The sequence below is a fragment of the Adiantum capillus-veneris genome, chromosome 19 (assembly GCF_014529385.1).
Source record: "Adiantum capillus-veneris isolate H3 chromosome 19, ASM1452938v2, whole genome shotgun sequence".
Taxonomy (NCBI): Eukaryota; Viridiplantae; Streptophyta; class Polypodiopsida; order Polypodiales; family Pteridaceae; genus Adiantum; species Adiantum capillus-veneris.
In genome coordinates, this window is record NC_140949.1 from 14,864,928 (window position 1) to 14,888,564 (window position 23,637).

The window sequence follows — 23,637 nt, forward strand, 5'->3', positions numbered from 1 at the left end:
GGTTAGGCAACTTGATTTGATAAGCCACATCATTGATTGTCTTCAAAATTTGAAAAGGACCATAGTATCTTTTTGCTAGTTTAGCATAATACTTTTGATGGCCTATAGGATTTTTGCATGTCATTTGCCTCAATCGAGCCTTAGGAAACTTAAGTAAGACCCAATCATTTTCTTTGATCGTTAAGGACCTTCTGTGCTTGTCAGTAACATCTTTTTGCCTTAGTTGAGAGATGAATATAGCCTCCTTTATCTTTTGAAGGATGCTTGCAGGTCACGGCTATACTCATCTTCCCATGTACTTTAAGTAGCAAGGGACTTGTAGGTCTTCCCTCTATGATTTCAAAGGGTGATTTTCCCCTAGAAATATGGATAGTATTATTATGCGTATACTCTACAAGAGGTAAGTACTTTTCCCATTGTGAGCGTTGATCTACTTCTGTAACATAGGTCTTTAGTAGATCAAAATAAGATTGGCTATCTCACTTTGGCCAACCGTTTGTGGGTGATAGGCCAAAGAGAAATTCAATCTTGTACCTAGATTTTTGAAGAGACCTTTCCAAAAATTACTAGTCATTCTAGGATCTCTATCTGACACGATGGATGTTAGCAATCCATGCTGTTTGAAAATCTGGGATATGAAGAGAATTTCCATTTGGTGCACCTTAATAGTCTTCTTGACAGGGATAAAGTGTGCTTGCTTGCTAAACCTTTCAACTATTGTCCATATTCCCATGATATACTTGGGTAATCCAAAGATAAAATCCATGGATATACTCTCCCATGGTGAATAAGGGATTGGCAATGGCAGGAGTAATCTAGGTTGCTTCCCTCTATCATACTTGGTCTTTTGTCATACCACACATTTTGAAACATACTCTTGTATGTCCACTTTCATGGTAGGCCAATAAAAGTACATCTCTACTCCTCAAAGAGTAGGTTGAATGCCTCTATGCCCCGCATAGGGAGGAGCATGGGATTCTTACATGAATTTCTCATGAAGGGAGTGGGTAACACATAGCCTATTTCCATGTAGAAGATAACCATCCTGCTAGGTAAATGGTTCCTCTTTCTTCCCCAAAGCAAGAGCTGACATTACATCTTTAAAGTCAAGGTCAATAGCATACTCATCTATCATAGAAGATTATTGTGAGTTGCTATAGACACAGCATTAACTTTTAGTCTTCGTGAAAGTGCATCATCCACTTGATTGTGCTTATCAGCAAAGTGAGCATGTGGAAATTAAATTGCGAAAGAAAATTTGTCCACCTCATTTGTTTGTCGGAAAGCTTTGTTTGCGTCATGAAGTACTTGAGACTTTGTTGGTCTGTTTGTAAAATGAATAAAGTCCCCAAAAGATAGTGCTTCCATGTGTCTAGGGCATGTAGAATAGCTAATAGCTCTTTCTCATAAATTCCTAAGACCCGTTCATCAGTATTGAGCCTTCCGCTCTCATATGCTATGGCATGCCCTTCTTGAAGCAATATTGCTCCAATGCAATCACCACAAGCATCACATTGGACCTCAAATGGCTTTGAGAGATCCGGAAGCATAAGGATTGGTTGGGAGGTAAGCTTCTCTTTGAGGTCAAAAGAATTTTTCTCCTTAGCAGTCCATGAATACTTAACGTTTTTCTATGTTAATTCATGTAATGGTCCTACTATTTGAGAGAATTTTTCTGTGAAGCATCTATAGTATCCACACATACCAATAAAGCTTCTTATCTCGTTAGATTCCTTGGATTAGGCCATGCTTTTATTACCTCCAACTTTGATGGATCCATACGGATACCATCTTGAGAGATAATATGAACTAAGTATTGAATCTCTTGAAGGAAAAATTTGCTTTTCTTTTGATTGAGAAAAAGATTATTCTCCCTTAATGCTTGAAAAAATCACTCGGAGATTGCTTGTGTTCCTCCAAGGACTTGGAGTAGATGATGATACCACCAAAGAACACTCCAATGAATTAGCAGTAGGGTCTAGAAATTTTCTCCATTAATCGATTGAATGTAGCTGGTGCATTAGTCAAGCCAAAAGGCATGACTAGATATTCATAAAGGTCAAACGTTGTACGAAACGCGGTCTTTAGGATATCTTCATTCACTATCCTTATTTGATGGTAGCCACTTTTAGGGTCAATCCTACTGAAGTAGGTAGAGCCTTGTAGCTTATCAAACAGATCTTCTACCCGAGGTACGGGAAATCTGTTTTTGGTGGTGATATAGTTTAGTGTGCGATAGTTCACACACATGCAGTATGTACCATCTTTATTTTTCACTAGAAGGACTGGAGAACAAAAGGGAGAGGAGCTAGGCCTCACCATCCCTTTGTCTACCAATTCTTGTACTTGCATCATGATCTCCTCTTTTTGAGCTTGGAAAACTCGATGAGGAGGTTTGTTAGGCCGTGAGCTTCTTGATAGGAGCTCAATTCGATGGTCTGCATCCCCCTCGTTTTGGAGGTAAGTCCATAGGGGTATCATGATTTATGAACATAACTTGGAATCCTTTTAGAAATTTAGACAATTCTAACTCTTCTTTGTTCCTATCATTCACCTTTGATGAAACATTAGGACCTTTTAGGGACTCTTTGACAAAAATCATGTACGCAGAAACTGAGCTCTTCATTGATTTATCAAGGGCAAGCGGATTTACAAATGGTATAGTAAGACCAGACTCATTAGCATCTATATACATATTCTTTCCCTTGTAGGTAAAGTAGATTCTTCTTTCAGGGAACTTCATATTGGCAGCTATGCGGTTGGCCCCTGGTGTTCCTAGGATAGCATCCTCATGTTGGAGAGGAGAGATAAAGAAGTCTTCTTTGTCGACATAGCTTTGGACATGAAGCCTCAACTTCCCAATCAAGGGAGTAATGGAGGCTTGTTGTCCCTTGAAAGCGGAATCAGCAGTTATACAATCTTCCATCTCAAAAGCTTGAATGCCCAGCTTGGTGGCCAACTTTGTTGATATGAAGTTGTGAGTAGAGGTAGGGTCAAACAAGATGAAGGCATCATGCTCCCTTACCTTTCCCCAAGCATAGGAGAGAGGTGATCCTTTGCAATGAGCATCCTCTTTTGGAGCTGTCGATAGTGGAAGCTCTAGGAGTCTCATTGCGAGCATTTCTTTTGCGGCAAGAACGATAACCATGTCCTTGCTCCCCACACTTAAAACATTTGTGATCCTTGTGAAAGTTTCAAGATTTTTAGGAGAGAGTTTATTTTTACCTTTGTAAACTCCTTTCGCTTTGGACCGATTGTTGTTGTTGTTGTTGGAATGGCCTTGGGAAGAATTTTGGGCATTAGTTTTTCCCTTTGCATCACTTTTGTCTCTATTTTCCATGGCCTTGACATTCCGTCTAGCCCCTTGATGGAAATTAATGCCTGAATCAACTATGGTATCGTGGATTACTTTGGTGATAGAACCAGGCCATTGAGAGTTGACATACTCGGCCATCTCTTCAGGTAATCCCACACATAATTGTTGCTTTTGCTTGGTGAAGTTTATCTTTTGAAAGATAGTACCTTTGAGATGTAAATTCCAAAACTTGTCCACATATTTGTGGATAGACTTATGAGAGAGAAGCCTCAAACTCCACCATTCAGTGAGCACTTTGTCCTTTGCATTGCTTGCAAGGAATTTCTTCATGATGAAAACTTGTAGAGTTTTCCATGTCTTTGGTGCTTTTCCGTTGCCACAAAGGCTAGCCCACCATTGACAAGCCGATTTTTGGAAATTCATAGCTACATGGCGTAGCTCCATGAAGCCCTCGTCTCCAAAGGCTGCATCAAATTGTTGGATGAAGGTCAATACTTTGAAGGTAGCACCAAAGGTACCATCATAGGTGAGAAAAGAGATGCTCTTTCCTCCCTCTTTGAACTTCTTTAGCTTTTGTGAACTTCGCCATGCAGGGTAAGATTTGCGATGTCCTCACCTCTTGTATTCTCTAGGAGAATAGCCATAGCTTTCATTGGTAGAGGACGAAGGTGAAGAATAAGGAGAAGAGGGTGACCTCTTTCTTGCCCTTTTCTTCCTTTGTTTCCTCTCTTCCCTTTTGGAGTGACGAGGAGAAGGACTATGGGCTAACTGTTTCCTGTTGGGAGGAGTTGGTGATTGTTTAGTTTGCTGTCTTTGTGGAACCACATCTTAGGAGGAACTTAGGGATTCATTACTTTCTTGATCTTTGGTTTCCTCCTCTTATATGGGAGAGAGTCTTATTTTGGGGGCTCATCAAGAGGCCTCCTATGCTCTCTCTCCTCTTGGAGAGGAAAGGAAATCCCATAAGCAAGAAGTTGTTGAGTAACTTTGGCTTGCAAAGCGGGGTTGCCCATAGCTTGTTGCAACCTAGTAACAAGTTAAATGAACAAACATGGGGGCATCATCCTTAGCACCTTCATGTGCAAAATCAAAGTTATCAATGTTCATTCTACTCTCTTGGTTATTGTCAGTCATGTTATTTAAACTTATGTGTCTACTTAGTGTATGCTTTGGCAATTCAAAACCTTAGTTGATATTCCTCTTAGCCTTTGAAAATAGGCACTTAAGTATCTACACCCACGGCTCGAATTGGTTAATTATAGAGAGTAGTGGAGTGGGTCTAACATAGCTAGTTTGCCAAGGGATAGCTCCTTTCGGACTTCTTATGGCTCAATAATGGTAAAGCCGTAGGCAAGTCTAAGAAGACTCCATTATTACACCAAATCTCCCAAGTTGTGCACAATATCCCACATAGTGGGCTCAACAAAATCGATAATAGATCCCAGTCCCACTTACCCTAATATAATTAACAAAATCAACCATTAATAGGCCACTTAAGAACCTCTCTTCTTAAGCAAGAAAAGAGGAACCAAATGCTCTGATACCAATGTAATGGAAATAGCCTATGAACTTTGAGAATAGCGGAATTAGGAAATTAGGTAACGCACTTCTTGTGGGATTACTTTGTGAGCATAGCGGGTGAACTCAATTGATGGTAGCTACATAAACATGGTATTTAGTTATCTTGGCAAGAACAATATTTTTGCAAGAGAGAGAGTTTAGAGAACATGATAACAGTTGAGGACCAGATTCATACGGAGCCGGTCCCCCCTCCAATAGGCATTTGTATTATAGTTTCTCCCATCAACAGAGACTTGGTACAATACAATCTTTGTGCTTCTTGTGACCTAGGTGATGCAATGAAGATGGAAAGCTTCATGCATCACAAGCATAACATAAAGTTTGTAGAAAGCATTAACTATCCCAAGCCTCAGTCCCAAGGCCTCAAACACCTTCAAAGGTGGAGAGAGCTAGTGGGGAATGAGGGTAGGGAAGAGGAAGAAGAAACATTCCGTAGGAGAAAGAAATAGTTCCACACATCATCACTCTTTTTGCTAGCATACATAATAGCATAGTAATCAAGATGGAGAAGATGGCAAGCTTAAGCATTGAAGCATGGCTATTGGTTGGATTTGCATTCCATAGCCAAGAGTGTTGGTGTAGGCTCTCACTTTTCACAAGCTTAGAGAAGGAGGTGGAGTTCCTCTACTTTCACCAAGTGAGAATCAATTCACAACAATGAGTGTGTGTGTGTGTGTGTGCGTGTGTGCGTGCGTGCGTGTGTGTGTGTGTGTGTGTGTGTATGGTGTATACCCTCCCAGCACACCCCTTGCTTGCTTGGGGCGAGTTCTACCCTTTTTTCATGTCTCAAGCTCATTGGACCCCTCTCCCCCTTGCCAATCACATGTAGCATACATTTCAAGTAAATGGGTAGTCTTTGGACAAGTGTCCTCCTTACCCCTTAGAGAGAAAGAGCTTAAAAATATCTAGATATTTGTTGGATGGAACTAGAAGCTCATTGGACCCATGTTAGCTGCAAGCTAACTCGGATACCATTTTTTTGGAGCTCTCATTGTAAAAACACTTATTATTTTGATAAATCGGGAATATTGTAACTCCTATTTTCCTAATAAACTTTATAATTGATAAGTCGGGGCTACAAGCTTCCAAATTGTATCAACTTATAATTACCCATCTTTAGTTAGAGCTCCCAGATTATTAGTTTTGACCACCAAAACCTTGGCTAAGGTATAAAAGCCAATTTTTGTAAGTTATTTAGAAGTTTTGGATAATGAAATACACAGCATGAGGTACCGGTGCTCACTTCCCTCCTTCTCGCGCTTCCTACTCTCTCCCCGGTCGCCACATTGCAGTTGCATTTGTTGCGTTGCAGCCGTAGGTAAGAGTTGTACGCATTGACATAAGCATTTCACGGTATTTCATAACTTTTGGCATCGCTGACCATGGCCTAATTTCATCATAAGTAGGAATTTACACTTCAAAATCAAAAGCTAAGTATAGGCAAGGTATTGGGGCATCATTGCTAAGCATTTAGATGCATTCTCGGTCAAAAGACTAGGTCAAAAATCCACTACTGTTAATAATCGTAATTCTTGCACTTGGCCTAAAGTGGGATTTGAAACCATAAGCATGTGTGCTTAGGTCTTATAAACATGTCCTAGAAGTTTTGTTATGTTTGGATGTCATTTGATGTTGTAATGAATGTGATTTGTTTGCCAATGAGCGATTGGCTTTTGGTGATTTCAGTCACTTGAGTGTAGCTTGAGTTAGATGCGAGTTGTTTGTTGTTTTCCAAGAGATTGACAACCTCTTGTAACCTCTATGCACTAGTCAAGTCAGCTTCGTCCCATGGATTGACAATTTAATAGTGGTTCTTGCTAAATTTGCAATAAGGTAGGAGTGAGATTAGACACCCGTCCCACATTTGGTGCCACTACCGGGGATGGAAGAGACCTAAACTAGGGAAAAACATGAGCGTCTTGTGCAGTTATCCTTTAACTTCCTCTAGGATCTCCTAGAGTAGAAACTTTCTTTTAGAGACCGCATAGCTTAAGATTGTCGTCTTTTGCTGTGTAGAGGTAGCTTGGAAGTAATCATACTTGCTGAGTGCCTTTAGGATTGTAGGATTGTAGAATTAGAATAGGGTTTTGTGAATGATTGATGGACAAGACAAGTCTTAAGATTGAGGCTTAGAAAACCATAAAAAACAAGAAAACAAGTGTTTGTTTCCACAACCCCATTGCGTTAGAACCTACGAGTAGGGTAAGTAGAATCTGAGGTGGATTTCAAAACATTGCTCTCTCTGAAAGAATCAATTGTGAGTTGTTATTTCAAGTTGCAAAATTTTAGGTCTACAGCCAAAAATAGCACGAAAAGACTGCCAACCACTCAATCCGACTGGAGAGTATGCTTAAAAGTTGTATGACCCAGTGGATAAGCTCAAGGACACATTGAGGTAAAAATTTCAAGAGTTTGCAAAAACTCAGATTATTTACTTTTTCTTGACATTTTAGGCCAAATTAAGTTTTGGCTTGATTCATAGGCTTATATAAAATAGCTCATGAAAAGACTGTCCATTGAAAAGTGCAAAAAAGTGTTCATTTTGGGCCTAAAGTAAATAATTGCGATTATTTACTTTCAGCTCAAAATTGAACAAGGTTGATACCAGTGACTCATTGCATGTGTACAAACAACTTTTGTAAAGGCACAAAACGAATGACCATTTGAACCAAAAATTCTCCAAACTTGATGAAACTTGGCTAGCGAGCTTAAGTTGAGGTGCTTAATAGATCTGTGTCAAGATTGGGACAAAAACTTGCAAAATATTATTTGGAGTAAATAATCGCGACTATTTACATCTGCTACAAAAATTGATAATTTTGCACATTTTTGTATACCACAAGGTCAAGCATATCAAGTAGACCACACAAATCCATTTTCGTGAAATTTGGATCACAAAAGTGAGACTTAAGCCCGATTCTTGAAAATCGAATCTGTGGACACGAAACTGTTGATAAACTTGAACAAATTTTGTCCAAACTTAGTGAAATTTGTCCAGGGACCTTAACAGGTTGTATACTTGGCAAATCAAGCCAAAAAGTGCAAAACTTTGAGAAAAGTAAATAATCATGATTATTTACTACTGCCACACAGAGACACCAATTTTGACTTTTGAACTTGTACAGTGCTAGACCAACATAATACAAGGACCAGGCAGTTTTGGATTCATTTTTAGGTTGCAGATTAATCCTTTGACTTTTTGCAAAAGTAGAATCTGAAAGTCTCAACTGCTGACTCCCATAGCTCGATTTGAAGTGATACACAAAGACCAATCACAATAGTTAGCAAAAACTATACAGTCTTTGTGACAAAATATTTAACTTGATCAAAATTGATACAGAAATCAGGTTGCAGACAAGGAATTCATAGCTTGACAGAAGTTGCAATCAAGTCAAGGGAAAGAAATTGACAACAAGTCAATGTGATGGTAAGTACTCTATCCAGGACTTCACAAGTCTATATGAACCTTACGTCTGGTCGTATACTAAGAAACCAAGGCATATTTGGAAAACGTCCAGTAGAGTATCCACCAAAGAGAGGTCAATCAAGGCGAACACTTAGACACTATCCTTGAAGAAGTCTCAAACACTTTTTCGGAATCAACATTGAAATGTCTTCCTATTCGACTCACTCAAAATCCGGAATGACAGTGCGTTATAAGCATATACTCTCTTTGTATAAGACTAATCGCCATGGAGCTCAGGTTTACCTGGATCCTAACAAAGAGTATGATATTCGCATTGATGACCATGGTGTTAAGTTTGAAGAGGAGATCAGGGCAAACAAACAAAGGAAAAATGAGCATGGATAGAAACGGAACTTAGTATTTACAAGCTAAAAACCCTGACGTGATAGACAACTGGGGGTTAGAAGTAAATACCATAATTCCAGATATAGCAGCAAAAGAAGGACCACCAACTTTGAAATTTGAGGGATACGATCAAGTTGATTTGAAGCCTTTGAACCGGCTTTGTACAGACAATCCTAGGATCAGAGTCTATTGTAGGGAGGATAGAAACGTCAAGGATCTTCTGTGGACTTCGCATGCCAAATCAGGACAACTAACATCCATGAAGATCACCTATATCATCAAGATCAAAGATAAGGATTCAACAGATCTACCAACCTACCTGTTTAGGGATTGTTATGACAATAACTTTGTTATGATGACTCCTGAGGAGGTGGAACAAACCAAATACCAAGGGTACTCAATAAGGGATTGGATATTGGGCCAAGGACCAAAAACTATTCCAAGAGATGAACACCGTGAGAGATCTTCTAAAAGTAATGTTAAGAAACTAGAAACCACCTCATCACGAAGAAAACCGGGTGACACTAAAGCCAGTCTAGGGCTACATGAGTCACTATTTCCAACATATTGGTTTGAAGGACTAGAAACGGGACCAACTGCCAGGAGATCGGGAGTTGAACCAAATAGACGTGTCAGACCAGCTGATTTTCAAAAATGGGTAAGAAAATACAGTGAATCTGAGGATCCATACGACCACTTAGCAAGCTTTAAGCAAGTGCTAAGAGCAGAACGTATATTCAATTTCCATGCTCAATTCGAGGGGGTTGGAATGACATTAGAAGGAAAAGCATTGACATGGTTCCAAAACATTCCACCAAGGTCAATCATGGACTTGCATACATTAGCTCAAGGATGTGTAGCTGCTTGTTTCAAAACGGAGATCAAACACAATACGGTAGCTTAAATCTACAGCTTTAAACAGAAACAAGGTGAGTTTGTTAGGGATTGTGCAACTCGAATGAAGCAATGCATTGCAAGATGCCCAGAGATAAAGATACCCGCAGAAGAACGACTATTATCATTGTTTCTAGAGGGACTACTAAACAAAGAACTTCATGCTATACTATATAGAAAGAAGCATACAACCCTAGAAGAGTGTGTGTCAGATGCTTTTGACTTAGGAGACAATTGTGATATTTTCAATAAAGAAGATGTCCCTAAGGATAACCAAAGCAAGAAAACAACGTCCACCAAACCAGCTCAAGTGGGAACGGCTACTACAGTACCGCATTTAGCCATAGAAGACATGCTCAAAAGGATGAATGACATGATGAATAACATGCAAAAAGCACCTATGAGGGGACCAGGACAAGGGATACCTCAACAAGGACAACCAATTAGGCCGCAGAAATGGTGTGCAATCTAGGATAAATGGACCAACCATGAGACCAATGAGTGTTATTACCGACCAAAGTATGATGGGAACATTCAATACGTGCCTATGATGCCACAAGGACAACCCATGTACAAATATCAACCTAATATGTCCCCAGATCAAAGACCACCGATGGGTATGGAAGGACCTCAACCCGTGTTGAGTCAACAACCTCCATATCCGGGACATAATGCAATGCCTGTAAAGTACATGCATCCAGAAAGAGTCATAGATAAACAAGCACTAGTGCCTTTTAAACCCTATGTTGAGCCTAGTTCATCTCGAGTAATGGTAGAAGGAGATTGATATAATTCACATCCACCACCAATGGAAGAACCTGTGACTTATGCTACACCAGAGCTTGCACCAATGTACTATGTAGCTAATCAAGGTGTCAGACCTCCTATGGTAAAACCCATGATTAAGCCAAGAACTGGAAACTGTCATAACTGTGGTGCGGATGATCATTAGAAAAGTGAATGCCCACAGCCTGAGAAGAACCTCAAGCCAGTTGAAGCTTATTGCATACAATGTAGTAAAAAGGGAGGACACTTCCCAGAAGATTGTCCAAAAAATCTCTTAAACAAGGGTAAAACAATAGTGAATGTAGTCCAAGTGATACCTAGAGCTCATCTGAGAGTGAACCGATTGTTCCAATCAAGGTAATCACCAGAGCCCAGGCTAAGAAAAAGAAACATAACTCCTCTGATGATTCAAAAAATACAAAAATTTCCTCTTAAAAGACCGAAAGAAGCAAAAACAAAAGGTATGAGATGAGAAAACAAAAACAAAGGGCTGAAATTAAGGAGAAAGCAAAGAAGCTATTCTAGGAAAAGCAAAATCAAGAAAACCACCGTGAAATTTGGAGGATCAATTTTGGTTGACAAAATTTTTGAGCCTATTAAGGAAGCATTAGAAGCTTACCAAGTGGGACTTAAAGCAGGCCAAAACATGGAAAACAAATGGAAAAACTATCCTTCTCCAGACATGGAAGCAGCTAAGCTTGAAGCTTATCAAAATTTGGTAAGAATCACGCAAGAGATGCTGGAAAAACAAAAACCCAAGCTCGAGAATATGGAAAAATATGAGGAGATTGTGGTAAAAGCCAATAGAGAAAAATCCAAAGTGGTGGTAGAACCCCACCTTGAAACAAAAGAGCCAGAACTTATTGTGCCAGACAACGAAGATGCCTTAGAGGGAATTCCATTCGTAGAAGAAGATTGGCCAGGACACTTATGGGAAAAAGTTAGAGAGATCAATGATGGGAGCCTAACTCTGAAGTCAGTTCCTATAGAGGAAGTTTGGTTAGACAATCTACCTCCTAATATGGACATGGATGTACAATCCTTGTATGGGGATTGCGGATCTGAAGCTTCAGGGATGTCTAAACCAATTGACCTTGAAAACACTACCCTCTTACTTGGGAGATAACGAAGATGAATCCATAGTGTGTAAAACCACTCAAGTAAAAAGAGCGGAACAGACCCTAGAAGTAAACAATATCCATTCAATCATGTCTACACCTGTTCAATGCACTCTTAGTTTGGGAGAAATGTTGAAAATCATGCCATATTTATGAAACGATCTACAGAAAAATCTAGAGAAGGTGGGAATAATAGGACTAATCGTAAAAAAATTAGGAAAATTGAAACATGAAATGGACAACAAAGAGATCCGATCTATTTCAATGAACAAAGTCGGAGAAACCTATGAAGGGGAAGAAGGAAACGCAACCCTTCCAGTGAGGTATAATGATATAGAAACCATGGAAATACTGGATAGTGGGCAGGCATAGCCATAGCAACGAAAGAAGTATGGGAATCCTGGGGACAACCACCCATTGGACAAACTCAAATGAAATTGCAATTGGTTGATGGTCACATTGAAAGACCATTAGGACTGCTTAATTCCTGTGGGATTGAATATCAACACACTTTTGCCATAGTAGACTTTGGAAAGAAACTCAATTAGGGAATCATATTTGGAAGGCCTCTCATGCAACAAGTACATTTCATCCAAGATTGGGGAAAAAAATACATGTACTTGAGTGGATCAATAAAGATCACACTTATAGATGTCATGAAAACTCCCATACAAGAAATCGATTCAGCCTCTTCAGCTGAAATTAATCTTCCATCTTGGTTGCACAAAGACACTCCTATTTGGATGTGCGAAGGTTCAGAAAATGGGAACTTAAAAAGAGAAGAATGTATCTTAGAAAGGGATTGCACGGAAACTTATGTACCTGAACCCTTTCCCAAGCATTTTTTTGAGCCATTGAATGGACTCAAATTTTAGCAACAATGGATGTATATGTAAATACGTCTGTGCCTACTCAATTTTGCAATGAGGATGGCTACGATATAATTCCCATCCAAATGACCTCAACCCTTCACATTGAAGACAAAATTTCAGAACCCAAGGAGTTGATGAAAGCTCAACAAGTCTTTTCAGACCACTACTATGATGCAACACATGAGTTAGAAGAACACTCAGCTAGCTCAGATGATTCCAGGTCGGAAAAAGAACATGTGAGAGCTAAGCTACTCATAAAAGGAGGGGAGGAAATTTTTTTTGAATTTCCTAACCAGAAACCGAGAAGACAGATATGGTATAGACAAAAAAGAGACACTAGAAACTTGAAAGCTAGACCTATGCCATCAGTCTCCAGTAGAACACATCTTTTGATGCAGATAGATGCACATGATTGTGTAAAGGACAAAATCATTGGCAGATATCCTTCAAACAAAAATCCAAAAATGTCAAAAACATCAAGAAAAAAGAGAAAAGAAACTCAAGCAACACCTAAAAACCGGGACGAGGATTCAACCATGACACAAGTTGAACAAAAAAAGAAATATCAAGAGCTAAAAAATCTCTAAAGGAGATATATCAGCTGAAATGGAAACCACAAAGGAGAATGGTAAAGATGTAATGATTGTACCATCCCATTACAAGAAATATACTCTCCAAGATTAAAAAAATCATAGTCGAACAACCTATTAGGAGAACTACAAAAATAGGGTGAGTCCTAGGAAGGGTCTGAAAACGCAAAAAAAGATAGATCTGGTCAAACCAGGAGAAGAGCCTAAACCAGCCTACATTGCAAATGACCTTACAAAAGAAGAAGAAGAGTTTTTGTTAAGCTTACTGAAAGAATACCGAGATATCTTTGCTTGGTCTTATAAGGATCTCAAGGGTGTTGATCCAAAAATCTGTCAACATACCATACCCATGAGAGATGATGAGAAACCAAGTAGAAAAAGGCCATACATATATAATGAAACATTTGCCAAAAAGATCAAAGAAGAGATTGAAAAACTAAAGGAGGCTGAATTCATGTATGAAATTGAACACACATATTGGGTGTCTCCAATTGTGGGAAGTACCAAAGAAAAATGGAAAATTACGAGTGTGTGTCAACCTCAAGAAAGTAAATGCAGCTACCATTAGAGACAACTTTCCTCTTCCAATCACTGAGCATGTTTTAAAATGAGTTGCAGGTAAAGAATCTTACAACTTTTTAGATGGCTTTTTGGGATACAGTCAAATTTTGGTTGACCCAAAAGATCAACATAAAGTTGCCTTTGCAACGAAATGAGGTATTTTTCCTATCGGGTTATGCCTTTTGGGTTAATTAATGCTCCGGCCACCTTTCAAAGATTGATGAGCCATGATTTTAAAGAATATCTTAGGAATTTCTTGGAAGTATATATGGATGATCTATGCGTACATTCATCAATTCGAGATGATCATTTTGAACACCTCAAAAAGGTATTCAAAAAATGGACTTTATAGGATTTGCTTAAATCTTGAGAAGTGCACATTCATGGGTAGACAAGGAAAAATTCTTGGACATATAGTTTCTAAAAATGGCATAGCTACTTATATAGACAAAATTCATATTATTGTTGATTTGCCTAGACCAACAACAGTCAAGGGGGTTCAAGCCTTCAAGGGGCATTGTGGATATTATAAATAGTTCATTTACATGTACGCTATAATTGCAAAACCCTTGTATAGCTTGATTACACACTTTGAATGGATTGAGGTGTGTGAAGTATCCTTCATGAAGCTTAAGCAATCTCTCACTTCATCTCCAATATTGAAAGCACTAGATTGGAATAAGATATTCCACATACATGTAGATGCTTCCAATTTTGCCATTGGTTGTATACTAGCTCAACCAAGAGATGGGAAAATTGATTTTCCTATTTCTTATACTAGCCGACAGTTGAATATGGCAGAAAAAAATTATACCACCATCAAGAGGGGAGGACTAGGAATGATCTATACCGTTAAAAAGTATAGACATTACCTATTACCCAACAAATTTGTGTTCTTTGTGGACCACCAAGCCTTATTGTATATGGTCAACAAACCATGCAACACAAGAAGAATAGTGAGATGGTTCATCATTCTTTTGGAATTTGATTTCACTGTAGTTGAAAGGGCACTAGTGACACATCAAAGAGCAGATCATTTTTCAAGAATTTTTTTATGAGAAACCCCTAAAGGAGTAGACGATGATCTACCAGATGCATATCTATTCTTCCTGGAAATGATACCTAGATGGTCGAAAAACATGGTATCATTGATGACTATAGCTCAAGTGGATTTGCAAATACCACTTTCTATTACATTGGATTAACTGAGCAATAGACGATGTATCAATTGCTAGCTAGAAGTTTGTACAAAAGAAATCAAGATGGAATATTGCTCTTATGCATCAATCCTGAGGAGAAAACCCAATACCTAAGTCAAGCACATATTACCATAGTAGGACTTCACTTTACAGAAGATCAAACTATGTGACGGATCTTGAGACTTGGAGTATTTTGGCTAACTATGAGGAGTGATGTTCATTCTTTTATGAAAAATTGTCCTTAATGTCAAAAACAAACACCCATACCTCATGTAACATTGTTCCAACTGTCGCTTGTTCCTAAGTGGATTAACTATCTAGTTACTTACATATCAAGCCGAACATTTCCTGAGAATATGAATAGCCATCAAAGAGCAATTAAAACTGAAGCAAGAGATTATGCTCTTATTAGAAGCCAAAATTATCGGAGAGGTAAGGATCAACATCTATGTATTTGTGCAAATGAAGACGAATATGTTCCAATTATAGAACAAGCACATGTTGGATTAGCTGGAGGTTACTTTTCTAGTGAGACCACTGCAAGAGCAATCTTAATGGCAGGCATATTGTGGCCAACACTTTTTGCAGATGCCAAAGAATATGTTCGCGGTGTGATGCTTGTCACAACGAGTAAAAATGCCAACAAGTGTAGATAGCATGTCCTTAAGACCAATGATGGGGGCTAGAGCTTTTGCAAAATAGGATATAGATTTTCTTGGGCCAATACAACCACCTACTTATACAACACAAGCTCAATATATCATTGTAGCTACGGACTATTGACCAAGTGGCCGAGGCTAAACCAACTCAAAAGAATGACGCCAAAACCACCGCAGCATTCTTATATGAGTATGTGCTCACAAGATATGGACTGCCAATAGAAATTGTTAGTGATAGGGAAACTCATTTTCTCAATGAGGTAATCAAGTATCTGCTTAATGAATTTATGGTTATCCATAACAAATCAGCTCCCTATCACCCACAAGCAAACGGACAAGCTGAGCATACGAATAAAATTTTTAGCTAGGTATTGACTAAAGTGGTTAGTTCAGGAAGGACAGACTGGGAAATGAATCTCCATGCAGCTCTGTGGGCTTATTGAGTTTCACTCAAAATAGCTTTAAATGCTACACCCTTTAACCTTGTTTATGGTCTTGATACCATATTGCCAATAGAATTTCTATTGCCGCCACTAAGGGTAGCTAAGAATCCTGAGTAGAATGGACATGAACTATCGGAGAGACTCAAAGATTTAGAAAAGCTAGATGAGCAAAGGCTAACTGTTGTAGCTCACATCTATGCACAAAAGTGGAAACAAAAACAATTTTTTGATTCCCATCTAATTACAAAAATCTTCAAAAAAGGGGACTTAGTTTTAGCATATTCCCTTAAGCAACACATTTCTAAGTTTAAGAAAAAGGAAAACGGACCGTTTATCATTGAAGATGTATCTCCAAGTGGAGCACTTAAGTTATGCACCCTAGATGGTGAACCAATGGCTAATTGGATTAGTGGATGTCGTTTAAAAAGGTACAATTTGCCACTAACCAATGAATTGTTAGAAAGGATACATGCAACTAAGCAAAGAAAGATAAAACGAGAGCATGTTATTGATGAAGCCCAAGAAGAAGCTCGGCTTCGAGTACTCAAAAGGAAATCTGCTCTCAAGAGTCAACAAATACCTGTTCCCATCAACACTCTGGAAATAGATGACCGACAATGGGAATTGCAGAAAGATACAGTGTCAACAGATGATGAATGGTTGGATAGTAAATGCAATTAGTTATTCCACAGACAAGAAATCAATAAGTCAGTCTTTGATAGCAGGAATAGCGACTATCAAAGGATGCAACAAGAACCCAACACCAACATTGGGAGTAGTCAACTTAAATGTGATAGTATACAGTTGTTCATGTCCTCATCAGTTTGTACGCTTACCAGATGAACACATGAATGAGACAATGATTCTTGGAATCTCGTGGATACAAACATACAAGCAATTCCAGATTGGGATACCAATCAGCTCAAGCTATCACCTAAAGGCGGACAACTCATTGTTCCAATTGCACCAAGCAAGGAGGAATGGAAAGGGAGTTCCTAGCAGAGCAAACCACAAAGTAATCAATCTTCTCCGTCCTCTCAACAAGAAAATGCTACAAGGATCATGCAAGGAGTCATGCAAATTTGGGTACCAAAATCATAGCTTAAGGACAAGTCCATTCAAACCTAGGTGCCCAAATCATCATCTACTGTACCGAAGATGGTTCCAAGGTTCAAAACACAAAGAGGAGCATCTCCGAGAAAACAACCTCACACAAAATGGATATGGAAGAAAAAGGAGCACTTATCTTCTTCGCAAACCGTAAAACCAATCAAGCAATGGAGAGTTAAGTCTCAAAAGATTCCACCACACCATTCTGCACCAAGAAAAAAAAAATATCATTGCTGGAAAAAAGCTCGACAACAACCATTATTGATACCAACAGCTCAGACAATCAGCGTGCTAAAGCATCCTGACGGCACAACCAAGCAAAGAGCACACAAGCTACAAGATTTACTCTTTGAAAGACATCATCAAAAAGCCTCGACATCAGCAACCCTTGATTTAATTACTCAAACCCAACTCTTGCACAACATAATGGTTTGAACTGCATTGATCTTCAAAGCACGGTGAGCCAATCAAGGCTATGCATAGACACGATTGTTCAAGCCATGCACACAGTTGTCCTGGAGTACGCCATCTAGGAGGGGTGGAAGGGCACTAAGTAATTAAGGGCATTGTTTGAAGAGGGAAGAAAAGTTAGATGTTAACGTATTATTTTTTGTAAATTGCCTAATAATGCCCTTATAAATCATCAACAGGGGAATTTAACTGATAATATCTCTCCGATGAGTGTAAATACTATTAAAAAATCAAGAAATCCAACTAAAAAAATAAAGCTATGTTTTTCAATGGATTTTCTTAATTATTGGATTTTCACTTTTCTTTTTAGCGCATTTTGATAATTTTTTGTGATTTTTTTCAATAAACATGTCAAAAATAATAATAAATAGCAAAAGAGCTGAGAATGGAAAAACTGAAGATACGTTGATGATAAAAAAGACAAGGCGGAGAGGCACAAAAAATTTCAATCAAATTGGCAGATGGAAGAGGGAAGAATGAATTAGGCGGCTGGACCTACTTTTGCGAAATTCTTGCAGAATGAGCTACAGGAATCCGATTGGGAAAAATTTTTAGTCTAACATAGATTTCATGGCCTAGTAGGACTAATAAGAGAATTTGGGGAAAAATGGTTCGAGAAATCCGAGTATAGATACCCAAGGTAATCTAAAATCACCTCATTTCTACTTGTCGCCTTTGGAGAGAGAGCTTTTTGACCTTCTTCACGTGCATTTTTTGGAGTCCACAGTTGCCTGTTTTTAGCACTGTCTCACACAAGACATAATGGGTAAGTTCTACTTATCAATGATCCATTCTATACGGCCGGTAGGTAGTCTAAACCCCTTAAAAAAACCCTAGAATCCGAGCAATGCACAAATACCTCGACCAAAAATTGACCATAGCGGCCTATCAACTCAACCAAATTAGATGAGACTTGAACTGTAGCATGCCCCAACATAATAGAACACTTCTATATCAACAGTTGACCATTGGACAAGGGTCAAGGGGGTCCCAAGTAGAAAAGCTAGGTTTTTGGCAGATGTTAGAATTGGATTTTGACTCCACAGACAGCTTATACACGAGGTCTATACACAATGTATATGGTTGGTTTCATAAAATCAGGTTTCATAAAATTAATCAAGCCAATCCCTTGAAAAGCAGAAAATGGCTCGAAGGCTACAAAGCGTCAAATTTGACATACGAAGTCAAACTAACTCCAAATGGGCCAAAATTGGATGAGTTGCTTCAGGACTCTATAGCGGACAAGTCCATAGCCTCGAATATGACTAACCAACTCCACATTCCATGTAGTCACAAAAATCAGTGATTTCAAAGTCGACAAAGCACAAAATGATGCTGACAAGACGAAACTTTACCAAATTGAATTGAGGACTTGTTTTAGGTGTATAGAATATGTTTAGGTCAAAATTCTCAAGATTTGCAAGAAAAAGTTGACTACTGTAAATAATCGTGATTATTTACTTTTGTAATACTTTGTCTTGAAAATGCTATCATCACCTCACTTATCACTTGTACACAGCTATTACATGCCACATTTCAAGTATGAGCCAAAATGATCAATGATAACTTGGAAAATTGTCAAAAAACGCAAAGAAGTCCTTCAAACCAGTTTCTAACACATTTTTTGATCCAAATCACCTCAAATCTCATACACACAGTCTACATCATGCTTAGAACCAAGTTGCACCAAAAAATGTTCATTTTGACAAAAAAAAAAGTTAATAATCGCGATTATTTACTTTTTTTCCAAGATGGGGAAAAATTACAACTTTGCCATCATGGACCAAAGTACATGATGTCCTAAGCCCACTAACCAAGTTTGAACAAATTTGGAGCTCAAAATCTCAAAATTCCTTTACATCTACTGTTTCAAAAACCTAAAGCCTAAAGTTGGTACCATTTTCACCCAGTGCACTCAAATGAGCCCACACTTCACTCAGAGTATCTATTTGATATATACTTCAAGCCTATAATATTAAAATTGCAAAAAGTTGAAAAAATCCCTCAATTGTAAATAATTACGATTATTTACTTTTGTTGCAAATTTTTGCTTGGACTTCATGATTTTGATGTTTACATGTTTTTATGCATCTATGCATGTTCAAAAATTGATTTGAAGCAAATTGGACTCAATTTGTCAACAATTCAGACTGAGGACATTTCAGAGCGGAATCTACCAAATTTTCTAACTTTGGCACTCTATTCACTTAATAGGAGCAATGCAAGCTGCGAAGAAGGCCAAGAAGAGGGTATCCCAAAAGGAAAGGTTGCAAGAGCTTCCACCATACCAATTGGACCCCAACTCAGTAAAGATAGCCAAAGCGACCTCTCTATCCAAAGAACATCTTGAGGAGAACAACACAACGGTTTTCACACGTAGATTAAAAAGTGAAGAAGGACATCAGGTGGAACTACAACTTTTGCCAAAATAGGTCTACAACGTTGCAGCAAATCCTGAAACAAAAGAAGCTAATAGAAGGCTTGGACTTAGAGAATTTTACGACCAAGAGCCATGTGGTGTAGATTTCTAGAAAGCTTATGAGCTCCTATCCACAATCAAGGAAGATGGAACGGCCCAGATCACTGACCAGCAAGGGCACAAGGTAAACCGATGTTGTAATCTTGTTGATCTTATCCAAAAGCAAGTGGAAGAACCATCAAGATTATATCATCAACACTTCCACTTTCTCGCAAAGAGACCGTCAAGATACACAACACCCAATCATGCAGTTGTGACTACATTTACACAAGTGTTAAAGTCGACAACTAGGCAACCCATCGACCACGCACAATATGTTTTGTCCACACTGAAGGGTACAACGAAAGAGGGTAAGATAACATATCTGGAGCACCTGAGATACTCACAAGAATTACCTACCATGCTATCAGCATGGCAAACTGCCCCAGATCAGAACACATGGATCATGTCCGCAGAGCCATCCCCTCGAGCCACAAGGTCCACCAAAAGAACTTACAAATCTGATGAAGAATCTGTCGAGATCTCTCCAAAAGCGCATAGCAGCGAAAGCTCAGACAATGAGGAAAGAAGCGTCCGCATTGCAGATATGAAAAGAACAACAGTGGATGCACATCAAGAGGAGCCTCAATAGAAGAAAGCAAGGTTTGAAAGTGAGAAGCACTCTTATGAACGAAGCCGTCAAGCTGTAGGAGAGGACCCTATAAAGTGGGTACCTAAAGAAGTAAAAGGACCAAGAACAAAGCACCTTGCACGGAAAGAAGCAGAAGACCCAAAGGATTTCTTGGAAAGAATGTACCAAGAATCAAAAGCATTAAAGCTAAAAGAAGCCCAAGAAGCTGAGAGAAAATCTAGAGAGGATGCATCCAAGCAAGAAAAACATGCAGAGGAAGCAACAGCACAAGGAGAGACCCAGCATGAACAAAGTGATGTGTCTCCCTGACGATCATCACCTGCTACGAAGCAACACGACCACCCCATGCCAAGCCCTCCACCATCACCAACAAACACACCCACAGAGGATGAGCAAACTAAAGAAAAAGAGCCTATACAAAAAGAAGCGACAGAATCTTCACAACAGGAAGCAACTACTTCCGAGCAAGCCAAAGCAAAAGAACCAGAACCGCAAAGAGAAGCAAGTCCTGAACCAAAGGACGCAACAAGATTTGAGCAAACAAAGGCACAAGAATCAAAAACCGCACCGTCTACCACCACCCAGCATGAAATGGTCGAGGCATCCCCACGAAGCCTCAAGAAGACAAAGTAGTAGAGACAAAACCACAACCTCAAGGGAAAGAACAAACCCGGCCGCCGCTACCACAAATAGCCGCCACAGCCCCACCAAAGGAATCACAAGAGACTGCCAAAACGTCTAGGCAGCTCACAAGAAATGAAGACTGGCAGGCCAATGATGAGGTAATTCTGCAAGTTAATGAATATGCAAAGAAGATGCAGGAGATGACAGAAAAATAATGATCAGCAGCACTTAGCCGCAACACTAAGGCTAGAGAATTAGAGATGGTGATCGACACTCTCCAAGGAGAGTTAGAGGACAGATTAAATGTCATCACTGCTCTGCAAAAACAATTCCAAGAATTGAAAATTGAAGCTGAACAACACCAGCTATCTAGAGAAAAATAGCAAAAGGAAATGGAAGAGCTAGACAAACTTCTCATGAAGTTAACAGGTGCCTGCTAGACCAAGAACGAACAGCTGACAGAGGTTACCGGAAAACTCTTAACTACAACACTGTTAGTTCAAAAGATCCAAGTACAGCTAGATGTAGCAAGCGCCTCATTGCAATATTCAGAGCAGAAGATCAACGATCAGGCATCCTTTTTGCGACAAATAAGAGAAAATCATGCAGTTGCCTCGATCAAAGGTACAGATGAAGTGTACAAAGCATTGGAGAAAAAGAATAAAGATCTCGAGCTAGAGCTCAAGTTAGAGCAGTCACAACGCTGAGACCTTGCATTAGTGTGGGTACAATGAGAAGAAGAGTTGCTCAAAGAAATATCCAAGCTGAAGAGAGTTAACCAGCTACTGAAAGATGGACAGTAAGAGACACAAGAAGAAGTAGGTACGTCAGAACAGCCACATATTGATATTCCCTTAGTCTCTTTTGCTGAGATGGAAACACATCCAGTAGAAGGGCTAGGTGGAGAAGAAGAATTTCAAGTACCATTAACAGAAGCTGATGAAGTGCGAATGGTCCAGCTATCAAAATCTAAGGAAGATGCACTTAAGGAAAAGGTTACCCAGAAGAGGGATGAGCAGTTGAAAGCAGCAATGGATTGGGAGTTGAGAGTTCTTCACTTTGTCAACGTTACTAAACTCACTCGCAACCAAATCAATACACAATGGCATCAGTAATCATTGCCATATCCCTTGATCAAGGTAGAGATGCTATAGGTCAAGGAAAGACTCTATAAAGACATGCAAGTAGAAGTCGCAGATGAAGTCCACCCCAAGTGAAAGAGCTGGTTGAACAAGAATCCTAGATACTTGATTTTGTTCATAAGAGCAACTGCGGCACTTCAAAAGGACCTAACTTTTTGTCATGTACCAAGAGCAAAGACGTGGCAAGCACATGAGGAAATGACAAAGAAGTGGCCTACATGGTTGGATTATCCGAGATTGCTAGCTCCAGAAAAGGGAACGCTGACAGAGGAATACATGGTGAAAACCCTAACGGGCGCCATGGCATTCTTCAAAAGTCTCCATGATCTCTCATAAGCTATGCTTTAGAAAATTGGCCGAATGCTACTCACCTGCATTGAAGTTTTTCATGAGCAAGAGCAAGCAGGAGCCCCGTGCATGTCCTTCCTCAAGGGCAATAAGGGTTTATGCTACGATCTCAGTGGCCAACCTTTTGAAGAAGTCCTTTATGGCTTCTACGCCCACTGCATGTTCTTGCCATCTCATAATATGTTGGCGTTGAGGAAGCATTCTACACAGGGTTTTACACTTGGCGAACAAAGATTTTTGGGCTAGTGATCAGCAACCTGACTTCCAGATTTGTAGGATACTCAGTAATTGAGCTAAAAAGCAGAGTAACTATGCAGTTTTTACAGGTGCCAGACAAAGAGAGAAATATCAGATACGAGAAGGCTCTACATGCACTTAAAGGCTGTCTCGCCAGCCGTCAACCCCAAGATTATTTCAGCCCACAAAGCTGTGTCCAGGGACGACACAGGTAAGGAGGTGGGGAATGTTAGCAGCAAGCTAACTTGGATACCTTTTTTGGAGATCTCATTGTAAAAACACTTATTATTTTGATAAATCGGGAATATTGTTTCTCTTATTTGTCGGATAAACTTTGTAATTGATGATTCAAGGCTACAAGCTTCCAAATTGTATCAACCTGTCTTTACCCATCTTTAGTTAGAGCTCCCAGATTATTAGTTTTGACCACCAAAAACCTTGGCTAAGGTATAAAAGCCAATTTTTGTAAGTTATTTAGAAGTTTTGGATAATGAAATACATAGCGTGAGCTAATGATGCTCATTTCTCTCCTTCTCACGCTTCCTACATCCTCCTCGGTTATCAAATTGCAATTGTGTTTGTTGCGTTGCAACCGTAGGTAAGAGCTGTACGCATTGACGTAAGGATTTCACTGTATTTCGTAGCTTTTGGCATCGCCGACCCACGGCCTAATTTCATCATAAGTAGGAATTTACACTTCAAAATCAAAAACTAAGTATAGGCGGGGTATTGGGGTATCATTGCTAAGCATTTAGATGCATTCTG